A 17,461-nucleotide genomic window follows, 5' to 3' on the forward strand; every position below is an offset into this window, starting at 1 on the left:
GTATTGCTGTGTGGTCTACCATTAGCTGACCTGGACTATAAAGTCTCTTTCTGTTATTGAATTATCATGAAAGACTTGCCAGCTTTCTTGCAGTTGATATTTATATGTTAAGACTGGATTATTTATATGATAAAGCTAAATTAGAGTATGGCATAGAAGTTGGTTTATGCTTATTGCATTTGATAAAATTCTATTTTTCTTCAAACAATTCTGTCTTAAATTTATGTTTGACTGCATGCTTATTAACATAAATGTTGTTTCATTTCTATTGGATATTGCAAAATAAGTTATCATCCATCTATTTAATTTAAACCTGAAGCACTTTTTTTCCAGAGATGTTTCTTATAAATAGCATATAGCAAATTACATTTTATTTATTGTAAATTACTTGTTATGATCTATTTTGAACTTATAGTCTGAGTTTATCTCACTTACATTTATTGTTATAATATAGAAGTTTGGTCTTGGCCATGCCTTACGTAAGATATGTTTCCTGATTTCCTCATTCATTCATTCATCATATTTAATTTATAACTTATCATGCTTTTGTTTAATTTTGTGGTAATTTGGGAAATTTTAAAATATTTTAGTTGTGTAGCATTTCCATTGGTTGAATTTTAGTATATATTTAATATATATTTTCTATTTTGACCATTTTAAAGACTGTTTATAATCTTCCTGGTATAGAAGATGAGACTGATTATTGATTTTTTTCTCCCACTGACTACTTCATAATTTCTTTATATCTTTAGGTCTTTTGCTTTATTGATTTTTGGGTTTTGCTGGCTTGTCTTTATTAAGAAGGTGGGGTTACATGTTTAAACTAATACTTTAAGACTTTAAATAATATACTAATATGTTTACTTATTATTCCAAATTATCAGAAATAATATCATTGCTTACTAAAATAGTTAAGGAATTTAATGCTCATATATATATTCCTCAACTTTATCTTGAAGCTGAAAGTTTAGTCTGAATCTCAAGTGTATATTTTATATATAAACATACATGTACAGGTTTTCATACAGACATAAGTTTTCAATTCATTTGGATAAATAGGAAGGAGCACAATTGCTGAATCATATGGTAGGAGTATGTTCAGTTTTCTAAGAAACTGCCCAACCATATTCCAGAGTGGCAGTACATTTCCACTAGCAATGAAAATTCTTGTTGCTCCACATCTTCCTCACTTCCTCAGCATCTGGTGTTGTCAGTGTTCAAGATTTTCTACATTCTAATAGCCGTGTAGTAGTATCTTGGTTTTTTTTTTTCCATTTTCCCAAGATTAAATGATTATTTAAAAAAAAGCGCACCACACTGTATAGAAATCAATATTCTCTCCTATAATTCTGTGCATCTGGGACTATAGAAGTGTCACTGTCCCTGCCCCACATCTTCAAATTAACATTTTCAGGTCACAACAATAAGTCTTCCAAAGGGGACCTTCCGGAAAAACAAGCTATTTCCTCAGCTCATATTTCCCTCTTTTTGTAGCATGCACCAGCAATCTATCCAAGAAGTATATATTGGGGAGTAAGGAGGGGATCCACCAGCAAGCCCACAGTTGTTGACAGCCATAAGATTAGAGACAAGCACAAAGGGATAGGTCAACATACTGTCAAAAAAAATCCTGTGACAGTTTGGGAATAACTCTTCATTTCACTCATGGTAGAAACCCCACTGTCCAGTGCATAGGTATTGACAAGGTAGGCCAGTGAGTTACAGAGCCACAAAGAAATGATGTCACCTAGGAGGCAAGGAATAAGACCCGCAAAAAATCCGAGGATGCCCTCTTCACAATAGATGGTTACTATGGAGTCATAAAATCTACAGTACTTGTATTCTCTGCCAATGAATTGTACCATAGATCTCAGTGTGATCACGTGGAAGGGATGTGTGATGAGGGTAGCAGCAGAACAGGCCATCATTTCTCGAGTTGTCTCCTTGATAACTTGGTCGAAGGAAGGTGTGACTTCTTTCTGTACATTTCCAGAGCCTAAATCCTCGACCTTGTCACATTCCTGGTAATGCTGTAAAACTTTACCATGGACCACAGTTCCAAGGACACCTGAACACAGTCTTAGAGTCAAGCCTGTGAACAACCCACACTTCCCATCGATGCTCGCAATGTGCTGAGTATAACAAAACAGACCAGGAAGCTGACATACTTGCTGCCAAAAATATTTTGTCCTATTATTGGAGGAAGAGGCTCATATCCCACATAACTGGGACAGGATGGTGAGGCCGGAGCCCCGGAGCACCTGACTGGCTGCATCCGCCCTGATGGCACCCGTGGGCGGACCAATATCCTCTTGTTTGAATATAGAATTGCCTAAAGAAAGACACATGATCTTCAACATATTTTGATATGCTTTTTTGCCAGCATATATTCTTTGGTGAGGTATCTCCTAAGGTATTTTGTCTGTTTTTAAATTGATGTTGCTTGTTTTCTTGTTGAGTTTTCAGAGTTCTTTATATATTTGGGATAACTGTCCATTATTAGATGTGCTTTTGTAGACATGTTCTCCCAGTCTCCTTCTCCAGAGAGTGCCTTTCTCATCCCAGAAGTTGTAGTCTACTCCCTGATCCTTGATGCTTATCTTACTGACAGTATGTTGTCATTAATTTATTCTATCGAGCAAGTCGATCTTTACAAGGAATTTACTTTTGTGATAAAAGACATCTCCCGCACATTTTACTTCTCTTGTTTATTGTATTTGTGGCTGAACCTTTATGCGTATGCTATCTTCTTCTATTCCTTGGTCATATATTGAACATGAACAGGTTTTCCAAACCGTTTTTGTTTTACCATTATTTCCTTTCTGGCACCACTTACCAGAAAACTGTTTTTAACCACTCTTTCAGGGCTGTGGTTTGGTGGCCCTTTGTCTATCTGATATTCTATTGATATTGAGCAGGGAGTGGAAAGTTGTTGTTTCTTGGCATTGTTTGTTTATTGAACACCCTCTTACACATAAAAAAACAATCCTCATCAAATGTAAGTCCATCGTTTCAAGGAAAAATTAGTTTGCTTGCTTGTTTGTGTGTTTTGTGGAAATTCTATTCAGGCTTCATTTTTGTCTCCCCAAATCACTTTTACAGAAACACTAATCCCCATTATTTTGGCTACATAGTGGGTGCAGTTACATCCTCTACACCATCTGTCAAAGGAAGAAAAGAGGTAAATTATGTAAATATTTGGCCAAGCTGTCATTAGTTTTAAATGTAGATGTGTAGAAATACAACTGGAATACGCTGAAAAATCTCCCCCATGGAGAGCCACCTCCTGCAGAGTATTTTATCTTATTTATTATCTCTTTATCTGTGTTCTAGTTAATCTCTATTTAAGTCCAAAGATAATTAATTCTTGATGATTATGTTTATCTGATTTTCCCTTTCATGGCTTTCTTTCCAGCTGGGAAAAATAAAACAAAAGCAAAATATTGAATTCTGTGGAATTTCCCTGTCTTGGTTGTGACTTAATTATAGAATCACTATCCTGGTTTAAGCGAGTTTCTGAGTCTTTATCTGCCAAACTGGTGTGGGATGAAAATCAGTTATTAGTTTGAATATTTCTCTTTTGGTATATCTCACTCCTTTCATCAATAATAATTTGGTAATTTTAAAAATTAAAATATATTATTTTTTTCTCTAATTCCACATTAGTTCTCAAAATTTTGGGTGTGACATTGTACCCTCCTTGATGGATTTCTGTAATATATTTTGATACTTTTTTTTTCTAGTTATGTCATTAAGTGTAAGGGGAGAAAAATCTGGGATAGCTTAATATTGCCACAGAATATTGCCACAGAAGAGTCCTAACGTGGATTTTAGAAATCAAATTCTTGGCAAATATTTGCACATAGTAATCTGAGATTGATTTGTGCAAAAAAAAAAAAAAAGTGCTAAAAATCCTAGAGTTAGACTTTTGGAAAGTGCATTAATTATACTAAGCCATTAGAGTATAATGATTACATAAATAATGAAAAGCCTGAGGAATTATGAAGGTTTAAATTAAATTCTAAATTTTCTTAACTTAAGCTAAGTGTTTTCATAAGCGATTTAAAATAGTTTCATTATATTTAATAATTTTGTAATAGATTGCTGCATTATAGAATATTTAAGTCAGCCGATCTCTTATTAACACACAATTTTATAAAACCTTAGTTTTTGAGTAGCTACTTCTTGTTTTCCTTTTCACAAACACAACATTGTGTGTGAAACTGTATTTACATTAGGGGAGAAGGAGAAAAATCACTGTTTCTTGAGAGTTTCAACAATTGACTAATAGACATTGTTTGGCATCAGTGAACAACATACTTTTTTTTTTAAGATTTTATTTACTTATTCATGAGAGACAGAGAGAGGCAGAGACACAGGCAGAGGGAGAAGCAGGTTCCATGCAGGGAGCCCGACGTGGGACTCGATCCCGGGTCTCCAGGATCAGGCCCTGGGCTGAAGGCAGCGCTAAACCGCTGAGCCATCCGGGCTGCCCACAATATACTTTCAACAAGAAGATTTAGTTTTAATTAATTAATGTATTTGTTTTTAGTTTTCTAGAAATGGGTTCTCCTAAACTGTTTTAGAATAATTGTATTGCATGAGATATAAATGATAAATAAGGGTAGTAAAATGTCTTTTATGTTAAGCAATAAGCTTGTAATTAATGAAATTTATGCAAGATAGATGTCTCTTTCCTTGAACTTCAGGAACCAGGGTACGTTAATTAAGGGCTGAGGTCTGCACATTCATCCACTTTTCTACAACTCCCCACCCCTCCTGTCTTCTCTCTCTCAAATAGCATTTAAAATACTTAGACTAAGTCATATTTTTAATGGAGGCACATGAGAAAAAATGAATAAGACATTCTACTTGCACAAATGAATCTTATCACTTAATACAGAGAGCAGGTGGATTGAGATAAATTAAAATATAACTTGGCCTTTCCCATCTTAGCGATATGGCCACAGTTGCCTTCACCTTCTCCAGTGAATGTAAATTACTGTCTGTTTTCCAGCTTCCAGCCTCAAGACCGTACTTTATTATTTCTTATAAGGCAGGGCTGCTAGCAATGATTTCTCTGTTTTGTTTCTCTTGGAACTTTTATTTCATCTTCATTTTTGAAAATAGTTTTTCTGCCTATCATTGTCATCTGACCACCCTTATTTCTGATGAGAAGTCAGCTATTCATCTTACTGGGATTGCCTTTCACATAGCAAGTAATTTTTTTTCTTTTGTTGCTTTCAGTATTTTCACTTTGTCTCTGGCTGTAAGCTTTGATATATTTGGATGTGAATCTTTAACCTACTTAGATATGTAAGTTAATGTATTTCATCAAATGAGGGGATTTCTGAGTCCTGAGAGAAGAGGTGGAGTTGCTGAAAGACTCAACAGACAGACAAACCCCATGGTCTGTAAGAAGAACACGAGGTAGCAAGTGATTTGTAGCTGGAGGCAATGACTGCATCCACAGATTCAAGAAGTATGTACTACCACAGTGGCTGAAGATGGCAATGGGAACAGAGGCATGGAAGTGAGAGTCCAGAAACTCGATCACAATGCGATCAGAGTCCAGAAGACCCAAGCAGATCTGTGGCTCTCTCCCTGGCTACATCATTGTTCCCTTGCTGTCATACCAGACCCCACACTCTGATCAAAAGAGGAATGGAGGGGGAGAGACTACAAGAGACTAAATATTTTATACTGCAGACATGGAGTTAGCCAAAAGCATATAGGTAGGTAGGTGGGTAGGTAGGTAGGTAGGTTGGTAGGTAGGTAAATGGATATAGCTATTGCCAGTTAAATGAAACACATAGAACAATATGATGTATTTGTCATCAAAAGTGACTATTTTCAAGAGAACATATAAGGAACAATTCAAGACTTCTTTCAGTTTAGGGTGTGCGAGCTTATGAGCAAGGACAAATCAGTCAATGAAAAATTAGCATGCTATGTTTTATTTGCATATATGAACAGTAGTGTGAAACTATTTACATCTTTGTCACAAATATACAAATACTAGTGAAGTAATCTACACGGATTTACTAAGAAATAGAAAAAAAAAAGAAGAAAAAAACCAACACAGAAATTTTTTTGGCTCAATTTCTTTTTTTTATATAAATTTATTTTTTATTGCTGTTCAATTTGCCAACATATAGAATAACACCCAGTGCTCATCCCATCAAGTGCCCCCCTCAGTGCCAGTCACCAAGTCACCCCCACCCCCTGCCCACCTCCCCTTCTACCACCCCTAGTTCGTTTCCCAGAGTTAGGAGTCTCTCATGTTCTGTCTCCCTTTCTGATATTTCCCATTCATTTTTCTCCTTTCCCCTTCATTCCCTTTCACTAATTTTTATATTCCCCAAATGAATGAGACCATATAATGTTTGTCCTTCTCCGATTGACTTATTTCACTCAGCATAATACCCTCCAGTTCCATCCACGTTGAAGCAAATGGTGGGTATTTGTCGTTTCTAATAGCTGAGTAATATTCCATTGCATACATAAACCACATCTTCTTTATCCATTCATCTTTCGATGGACACCGAGGTTCCTTCCACAGTTTGGCTATTGTGGACATTGCTGCTAGAAACATCGGGGTGCAGGGGTCCTGGCGTTTCATTGCATCTGTATCTTTGGGGTAAATCCCCAGCAGTGCAATTGCTGGGTCGTAGGGGAGATTTATTTTTAACTCTTTGAGGAACCTCCACACAGTTTTCCAGAGTGGCTGCACCAGTTCACATTCCCACCAACAGTGTAAGAGGGTTCCCCTTTCTCCACATCCTCTCCAACATTTGTGGTTTCCTGCCTTGTTAATTTTCCCCCTTCTCACTGGTGTGAGGTGGTATCTCATTGTGGTTTTGATTTGTATTTCCCTGATGGTAAGTGATGCAGAGCATTTTCTCATGTGTGTGTTGGCCATGTCTATGTCTTCCTCTGTGAGATTTCTGTTCCTATCTTTTGCCCATTTCATGATTGGATTGTTTGTTTCTTTGCTGTTGAGTATAATAAGTTCTTTATAGATCTTGGATACTAGCCCTTTATCTGATACGTCATTTGCAAATATCTTCTCCCATTCTGTAGGTTGTCTTTTCGTTTTGTTGACTGCATCCTTTGCTGTGCAAAAGCTTCTTATCTTGATTAAGTCCCAATAGTTCATTTTTGCTTTTGTTTCTCTTGCTTTCATGGATGTATCTTGGAAGAAATTACTGTGGCCAAGTTCAAGAAGGGTGTTGCCTGTGTTCTCTAGGATTTTGATGGATTCTTGTCTCACATTTAGATCTTTCATCCATTTTGAGTTTATCTTTGTGTATGGTGCAAGAGAGTGGTCTAGTTTCATTCTTCTGCATGTGGATGTCCAATTTTCCCAGCACCATTTATTGAAGAGACTGTCTTTTTTCCAGTGGATAGTCTTTCCTCCTTTATGGAATATTAGTTGACCATAAAGTTGAGGGTCCACTTCTGGATTCTCTATTCTGTTCCATTGATCTATGTGTCTGTTTTTGGCAACACAGAAGTTTAATGAAGTTTATGCACTAAAAGACTCAATACTTAAAGAAATGAATTCTTCCCAAAGCAATTTATAAAGATCTTTCAAACCTGACTTAAATTTCAATACAATGACTTTAAACTTAACCTAAAAAAAAAAAACAATTGATAGAACATATTGAAAAAGTATGCAGAGAACCAAGAAAAATATTTGAAGATATATTTTAACATTTGGACATAATTTGTAAATAAATTATAATATGATTTGGAACATGATGTGAAGATTTGAAAATAAATTATAGCATGTGGTTAATTGCTAAAAATTTGTGGTTAATTTGTAAAAAGTTATTTTACAATGTGAGAGATGTTTATTGTTTATTCTTATTGTTGTTCTACTGTAGAACTATCTTAGGTGAAGGACAGATTCAAGAAACCTTCCTATCTTCCTATCTCTGTAGTAGGCATCTCTAGAAATATAAAATACAGCCCTTTCATACAGAAAGCATTAGGGTTTCTATAATATGTATTTTGACCTCTGTTTGCTGTGAAATGTATTGAAGTATTATCCATTTTTAAAACTTTCACAGGATCACTCCTAAACAGCCTAAGTCACTATGTCAATTAGAATTTCCTCTATTATGTGGACAATATTGCTTCAACTATATCATGTACTACTTTCCCTTTTTAAAAATTGTATATATTTTTACATTTCCATAATAATGTCTTTTATAAAATTTTGCATTATAGACATGGTTTCTCATATTTAAAAAAAGAAACAAATTAATGCTTGTGCCTATGTTTATGAGTTATCTAAAATAAAAATATATGATAAACTTATCTAAGTTTGGAGAAATATATATTTCATACATGTATAACATGTGTATGAACACATGGGGAACTCCACATATATTTCTCTATATAGATATTTGTAAGTGCATATATATACATATACTGAGAGAGAGAGAAATGTAGTTGTAGGTGAAGATAGGGAATTTCATATAAGTGAAATATAATAGCGTATTTTTTAGTGAGACTAGAAAGAAATAGATTTTCTTTACTCAGGTGGATAAATTTGCTTTCCATATGGAAACAAACATTTTTCATATTGACTCAACAAATTTTTTCATACGAAGTGATTTCAACATTGCTTTAATATTATTGGTATTGAGATACATTTTAAAGCTCCTTGCTAATATTAGAATAGTATAGGGATGACTAATTGAAATAATATTTCTGATTTAAGACTTTCAGGAGAAATATAATTTAACCATCCGAGAATCTGCTCAACAAAGTACTTGAAAGATTTTATTTACTGTCATAACCCTTTGAATATTAAAATGATTTTTGTTGCCTTCAGCAAATTCTAGAAAATAAGAGTGTCAGAGACTATACCGAGTGTTAGTACAAAATTAAAATAAATTCAAAATGAAAAAAAAGAAAATTACTTCCATTATCTCAGAATAGTTAAAACTATACAGCCCCATGATAATTTACTTCATTCTATAAAAGTGAATTTACTTAAGCAAAGCAACAGGCTGAAATCATTCTGTAAAGGCTTATGAGAAAAAAAAAAAAACTGTACTAAAATTACATTCAAAAATAGTCTAAAGATGAAAATATAGAATAGCTTATCTGTAAAAAAGTGAGATATTAACCTCATTAATCTGCATCCCTGTGAAATAGGTCGGCTTTTGAATGCCACTGTAAATCTCTGCACATTAAATTTTAATCCTGGTTTTACATAATCAACACTAGTTCATTTTTTCCTGAGCCTTTTGACTTTTATATATTTAGAGGTATATTTTGTGTATGCATGTGGTGGCAGAGGATCAGAAATAGGAGAAACACAGAAAAAGAGCTAAAGTATTCAAGTATCTCTTTGACATTTAAGTTACTTTTGTTATCTTGGGAAACCTACTCAATTCCCTTTACCTTTAATAATGAATGAATATTTTTCAGGACCTAACTTATCAAGTATAGGGCTCTTATTGACCTAACTTATCATGCACCCACCCCACCCCTGCACACCAATGTGCCTTCTCCACATTTCTCCTCTCACAATTTCTTCCACTCTTCTTAATGTTCTGGGATCATCTATAATAATTCTTTTTCTTCTTCTTCTTCTCCTCCTCCACCTCGTCTTCCTCCTTCTTCCCTAATACCTCTGCACTTCCCAAATATCTTTTTTTTTTCCCAACTGCAATTTTTTTTTCTCCAAAGAGAAAACAGTGATATATATATATTTTATATTTTTTATTGGAGTTCAATTTGCCAACATATAGCATTATACCCAGTGCTCATCCCACCAAGTGTCCCCCTCAGTGCCCATCACCCAGTCACCCCAATCTTCCGCCCACCTCCCCTTCCACCACCCCTTGTTCATTTCCCAGAGTTAGGTGTCTCTCATGTTTTGTCACCCTCACTGATATTTTCATTCATTTTCTCTCCTTTCCCCTTTATTCCCTTTCACTAATTTTTATATTCCCCAAATGAATGAGACCATATAATGTTTGTCCTTTTCCAATTATTTCACTCAGCATAATACCCTCCAGGTCCATCCACGTTGAAGCAAATGGTGAGTATTTGTCGTTTCTAATGGCTGAGTACCAAATATCTGATTCTTTTTAATTCTCCGTGGTCTTTACCATGTGGCTATTCATCTACACAAATCCATTAGACAATACTTACTTTTTGACTATAACCTGTGTATTAGTGATTTTACTACTTTCTCCTCTGCATTCTGTCTATCTTTAGATATACTTTTATATTTTATGTTCTCCTTAGAATATTTCCTAATATTTACCTGGTAAGCCCCTATGTTCCTTAATATAAATTCCTAAGTTTTCACATCAAGACACTACTTAACAACTATCCTATGACTATCACTGACATGTCCTTCCTCCTTTCATAACTGAAATTTCTAAATCCTTTATCATAGTTTTTCTCTCCTCTCAATGGATCTGTCAGTAATTACTTAGAATATATTATTTCTAATAGATCCTTTCTCTGTCTTCCCAGCTAAAACTTTACCAACTTCTGCATAAATTATTACACAGCTGATTCCTATCATCCATCGGTTACTGCACAGATGATTCCTTCCTGGCTTTGTTTCCATACAAGACATAGAAAAAATAGCACTCTTCATCTTTTGTATGTGTTTTTATAGGGAGTGGTCTGAGGATTTTAAGGTCAAAAGCCATGTAGTCTTTTAGCCTTACCCTCAAGAGAAGTAACCATCTTCTGATGATAAGTTCATCAGTGAGAACCAAAAAGACTTCAACTGCAATGGCAGAGGATCCTCACTACTACATCTGGAATTTATTGACTAGGACCTGTTCCCATAAATAATACACCTTACATGCAATTTGGGCAATTTATTAGTAAAATATAGTCTTTGCTTTTAAAAAAAAAATAAAGTAGACTCCACGTTCAGCTTGGAGCCCAACATAGGGTTTGAACTCATGATCCGGGGGATCAAGACTTGAGCTCAAGAGCAGATGCTTAATTGACCGAGTCACTCAGGCTCCCCTATAGTCTTTGCTTTTAAAATGGCAAAACATTGAGTAACATTCTGCATCTCTGTTGTTCTCTCACTTAAATTGTACATAACCCTGAAACCTTAGGTGAGGTTTAAACTCCTTATAATGTGTTTGCTAACAGTGCCAGCCCTCAGTGATACTCAATTACTCTTTTATAGTTCTTATAGTCCTCTCTACATTGTCATACTGGTAATCTCAGGTACTCTTATGTTTTCCATATATTTTTAGATATCCTGTCCTTAAGTAACATTTTTTTTTCATTTAAAAATATATATTTATTTATTCATGAGAGAGACAGAGACACAGGCAGAGGGAGAAGAAGGCTCACCACATGGAGCCCAATGCGGGACTCGATCCTGGATCCCAGGATCATGCCCTGAGCTGACAGCAGACACTCAACTGCTGAGCCACCCAGGTGTCCCTTTTTTTCATTTTTTTATTTCCCTTCGCCCTCAACCTAACACTAGGCACCCCTAACATATTTATTTAGTACTCCATTATATGATTTATGGATTACTATCATACTAATAAGTAATGATGTACATCTATGACAGAGAAATTTTAATATTCTAAAGTGCATTTGATGTTTTTAAGGGAATACAGAAGTAAATGAGAACTGTTCCTATAATGCCACAGTTCTTTCACCTTTAAAATATTTATCAATAATTTAGAGGATAGCATTTCTCCTTTCCTCCTGCACTAATGCATTACGCTGTACCTGGTTCCCTGAAATGTCAATGCGCCTTCCCAAGATACTGAATTAGCAATACGGACTGATTTAGACAGCTTAAAACTTGAGAATCCTAAGTAGAAGTAAACAGAAATGTGAAAGTTAAAGCCATCACTTTAGAGAAAAGTTTATTTTGGCCTTCAATAGTAGACATTGGTAGTACTTAACTTATCAAAGCTATATCCCTGGCTAAAAAAGGAAGAGAAACAAGAAATCCCAGCTGAATTTTCTCCCTTAATTGCTCAGTAGCCAACTCTACAAATTGATTCCATCATAAAAATGCAATTTAACTTTTTTTTGAAGGGGGAGATTTTAATTGATTTTAATATTGCAAGCGTCTTATCTGGTTCATTGCTCCCGATGGCATTAGGGAGGTATATCTCAATAAGGGCTGCTACTATATTAAATCAGTATATCAATACACCCTGCATTAAGAAGCAAGGGCCTTAGAGAATCTATGAATCAAGGAGTAAAGAAGAATGGTTGCTGAATTCCAGCCTTCTTAAAACAAATGCATTAATGGAAAAACATCATAAAAGTTCTCCTTTGTGCTGAGGGATATATAAAGCAAAAATGCAGAGCATGGTAAATAGTTCCCTTCCAAATATTGATATAAAGCATTAAAATGTTTACTCTGGGGCAGAAAATTCAAATAGTTACATCAAAATAATGCATATAAGCTCTACGGATTAAAAAAAAAGTGATGACCTTCTTTATGACAATCATTTCTTCTAAAATGAAGAAAGTAACTGTCGTACCTTTCTCACAAGAATGCAGACACCTCCAATTTATGACCCGCTTAGGCTCCACACTGAACAAGAGGAAATCTGTAGACCTTTGACTGAATTTTCACAAGCAAGTTGGAAATACTGGTGGACAGAATCCTTGAAAACAGCTAGTTAATCTCTGATAAAATATAATAATTATATTACACTATAGTTAATATCAGTATTTTACTAGGGAAAAAATGCTTACCAAACAAAAAGAAAGGAAGAAAAAAGGAAAGAAAATAAAAGACAATTTTCCACACAAAACAGCATGAGTGATTGCTCTTAGATCTGCTATGACTATAATCATGGTAGTAATAATGATGACAGTTAACATCTATTTTCCAACACTGGACTTGCTGTGCATTTTTCCTCACAATGCTCATTTATACTGTAATCATCTCTACTCAAGGCTGAGAATATTATAGCAAAAATTAATTTATTAACATGCTGATGTACAAAGGGATAGAACTGTATCTCTGCTTTTAGAGTCACACTTTATTAACTGGCCCTCCTGTCATGAGTGGATGACCAGCCTCTCTCTAGTGTTAGCTTTGTTGACAGGAAATAAGCTTCACATGGAATTGAGAAAATCTTTCCCCAAAAAAGATGGATTCCTCAGGTTATGCGTTTATCGTGGCTTACATGATCACATCAGGAAGAAAAGATTGGTGGTGTGAGTGTGATCTTGCAAAGTCATTAATGACAGGGGTGAGAAACTGAGCCTCTGAGTGTTACAGGAAACTGGATTTCTGCTATTGAATATAAGCAAAACCGCAGAGCAATCACTGAAGGAGAATGTGTTGGTGAATAGTTCCAGGTGGAATGTAGAACAGCAGTGACAGACACAGGACATTGGAGATGATAACACTTCCAAAAGTTGGATGGGATGGAGAGGACATGATTATAAATCAAGGAATCATGCACCAGAGCATTGGTGGTATGGTGGTTAGTGTAGCTGCCTTCCAAGGAATCATGGACAAATTGAAAGAGGGGAATTGTTTACAATTCAACATGCACTCAGTGTGGTGGCTTACTAAATATTACATTATTTCTTTATTAATGGAATTTATGTTAATTTCAGAATTGTAGTTTAGGGACATGTTTTACCATGAGAATAAGAGGGACAGTGAAATCAGAAAAGGGAGGAGCAGGTGATGTGGATGCAGTGAAGCCAGAGGATTTTTGATACAAACAGCAAGGTTTTAATTGAATTGTGTTTGTACATTTATGCTATAAACCTCTGGAATCGGTACACTATATTCTGTTATTATCACAAAACCTTAATAGATGGCCAATATTATCACTCTATAAGTGAAGAAATTTCTAGCTTGTTAATGGCAGAACCATAATTCAGATCCAGTTTTTAGATTCTGTAGCTCATAATCTCATCTGCCCACAGTAGCATGTAGCCACAGAAAATTTTTCTTTATTAATAGCTGAAATGTCATTATAAAAATTGTTGCCATATAGCAATTATTTTTAAAAGTACCAAAATAAAACCATGTATTGGTCACAATTCCCAAAAAAAGAGACTCAATCTTCAAAGCTAAAGGTATTTTGCTTGTCAGGAAGAAAGACCACAGAATTCAGGAAAGGTAATGCTCAGTCAAGAAAAAAGTGTGGGTAAGACTCAAGGTCATTGTTGACAAGAGCAAATAAGGAAAAAGAAAAAATGGCATAAGGAAATACAGAAAATCCAACTCATATTAGGTTGAAGGTAACTTGGTGATGTTGGATTCTATTCAATTACTTTTTATTAACTTATTTAGTGGGTGCAATTTTTAAAAAAATACATAAGTGTGTGCACTTTCATATGCATTAAAGATTCTACTCTATGCTTAAAAGTTATATGTTTGTATTTCTGAAAAATCATGCAAGCAACTCGGCTTTGTTCTCATAACTCTAATGTCTGGTTTTGGGTGGAAAAAACCTAATTATAAAACTCCTTTCTTTCTCTTCCCTCTCATGTCCTGTATAATGATTACCATACCATATATGTTTTTTTTTTATTTATTTTTTACTGGTGTTCAATTCACCAACATACAGAATAACCCCCAGTGCTCGTCACCCATTCACTCCCACCCGCCACTCTCCTCCACTTCTACCACCCCAAGTTCATTTCCCAGAGTTAGCAGTCATTATGTTCTGTCTCCCTTTCTGATATTTCCCACACATTTCTTCTCCCTTCCCTTATATTCCCTTTCACTATTATTTATATTCCCCAAATGAATGAGACCATATAATGTTTGTCCTTCTCCGACTGACTTACTTCACTCAGCATAATACCCTCCAGTTCCATCCACGTGGAAGCAAATGGTGGGTATTTGTCGTTTCTAATAGCTGAGTAATATTCCATTGTATACATAAACCACATCTTCTTTATCCATTCATCTTTCGATGGACACCGAGGCTCCTTCCACAGTTTGGCTATTGTGGACATTGCTGCTAGAAACATCGGGGTGCAGGTGTCCCGGCGTTTCATTGCATCTGAATCTTTGGGGTAAATCCCCAACAGTGCAATTGCTGGGTCGTAGGGCAGGTCTATTTTTAACTCTGAGGAACCTCCACACAGTTTTCCAGAGTGGCTGCACCAGTTCACATTCCCACCAACAGTGTAAGAGGGTTCCCTTTTCTCCGCATCCTCTCCAACATTTGTGGCTTCCTGCCTTGCTAATTTTCCCCATTCTCACTGGTGTGAGGTGGTATCACATTGTGGTTTTGATTTGTATTTCCCTGATGGCAAGTGATGCAGAGCATTTTCTCATGTGCATGTTGACCATGTCTATGTCTTCCTCTGTGAGATTTCTGTTCATGTCTTTTGCCCATTTCATGATTGGATTGTTTGTTTCTTTGGTGTTGAGTTGAATAAGTCCTTTATAGATCTTGGAAACTAGCCCTTTATCTGATACGTCATTTGCAAATATCTTCTCCCATTCTGTAGGTTGTCTTTTAGTTTAGTTGACTGCATCCTTTGCTGTGCAGAAGCTTCTTATCTTGATTAAGTCCCAATAGTTCATTTTTGCTTTTGTTTCTCTTGCCTTCGTGGATGTATTTTGCAAAAAGTTACTGTGGCCGAGTTCAAAAAGGGTGTTGCCTGTGTTCTTCTCTAGGATTTTGATGGAATCTTGTCTCACGTTTAGATCTTTCATCCATTTTGAGTTTATCTTTGTGTATGGTGCAAGAGAGTGGTCTAGTTTCATTCTTCTGCATGTGGATGTCCAATTTTCCCAGCACCATTTATTGAAGAGACTTTCTTCCAGTGGATAGTCTTTCCTCCTTTATGGAATATTAGTTGACCATAAAGTTCAGGGTCCACTTCTGGGTTCTCTATTCTGTTCCATTGATCTATGTGTCTGTTTTTGTGCCAGTACCACACTGTCTTGATGACCACAGCTTTGTAGTACAACCTGAAATCTGGCATTGTGATGCCCCCAGATATGGTTTTCTTTTTTAAAATTCCCCTGGCTATTCGGGGTCTTTTCTGATTCCACACAAATCTTAAAATAATTTGTTCTAACTCTCTGAAGAAAGTCCATGGTATTTTGATAGGGATTGCATTAAACGTGTAAATTGCCCTGGGTAACATTGACATTTTCACAATATTAATTCTGCCAATCAATAAGCATGGAATATTTTTCCATCTCTTTGTGTCTTCCTCAATTTCTTTCAGAAGTGTTCTATAGTTTTGAGGGTATAGATCCTTTACCTCTTTGGTTAAGTTTATTCCTGGGTATCTTATGCTTTTGGGTGCAATTGTAAATGGGATTGACTCCTTAATTTCTCTTTCTTCAGTCTCATTGTTAGTGTATAGAAATGCCACTGACTTCTGGGCATTGATTTTGTATCCTGCCACGCTACCGAATTGCTGTATGAGTTCTAGCAATCTTGGGGTGGAGACTTTTGGGTTTTCTATGTAGAGTATCATGTCATCGGCAAAGAGGGAGAGTTTGACTTCTTCTTTGCCAATTTGAATGCCTTTAATGTCTTTTTGTTGTCTGATTGCTGAGGCTAGGACTTCCAGTACTATGTTGAACAGCAGTGGTGAGAGTGGACATCCCTGTCTTGTTCCTGATCTTAGGGGAAAGGCTCCCAGTGCTCCCCATTGAGAATGATATTTGCTGTGGGCTTTTCGTAGATGGCTTTTAAGATGTCAAAGAATGTTCCCTCTATCCCTACACTCTGAAGAGTTTTGATCAGGAATGGATGCTGTATTTTGTCAATGCTTTCTCTGCATCTATTGACAGGATCATATGGTTCTTTGTTTTTCTCTTGCTGATATGATGAATCACATTGATTGTTTTACGAGTGTTGAACCAGCCTTGTGTCCCAGGGATAAATCCTACTTGGTCATGGTGAATAATTTTCTTAATGTACTGTTGGATCCTATTGGCCAGTATCTTGTTGAGAATTTTTGCATCCATGTTCATCAGGGATATTGGTCTGTAATTCTCCTTTTTGGTGGGGTCTTTGTCTGGTTTTGGAATTAAGGTGATGCTGGCCTCATAGAACGAATTTGGAAATACTCCATCTCTTTCTATCTTTCCAAACAGCTTTAGGAGAATAGGTATGATTTCTTCTTTAAACGTTTGATAGAATTCCCCTGGGAAGCCATCTGGGCCTGGACTCTTGTGTCTTGGGAGGTTTTTGATGACTGCTTCAATTTCCTCCCTGGTTATCGGCCTGTTCAGGTTTTCTATTTCTTCCCATTCCAGTTTTGGTAGTTTGTGGCTTTCCAGGAATGCGTCCATTTCTTCTAGATTGCCTAATTTATTGGCGTATAGCTGTTCATAATATGTTTTTAAAATTGTTTGTATTTCTTTGGTGTTGGTAGTGATCTCTCCTTTCTCATTCATGATTTTATTAATTTGAGTCTTCTCTCTCTTCTTTTTAATAAGGCTGGCTAATGGTTTATCTATCTTATTAATTCGTTCAAA

The 17,461-nt window shown here is 35.8% G+C and overlaps 1 pseudogene; it reads right to left on the reverse strand.

The window, feature by feature from the left end:
- Window positions 1-1,320: 1,320 nt before the first annotated feature.
- Window positions 1,321-2,175, reverse strand: LOC112645650 (mitochondrial carrier homolog 2-like; annotated as a pseudogene).
- Between the last annotated feature and the right edge of the window lie 15,286 nt (window positions 2,176-17,461).

This window comes from Canis lupus, chromosome 1 (assembly GCF_003254725.2).
Source record: "Canis lupus dingo isolate Sandy chromosome 1, ASM325472v2, whole genome shotgun sequence".
NCBI lineage: Eukaryota > Metazoa > Chordata > Mammalia > Carnivora > Canidae > Canis > Canis lupus.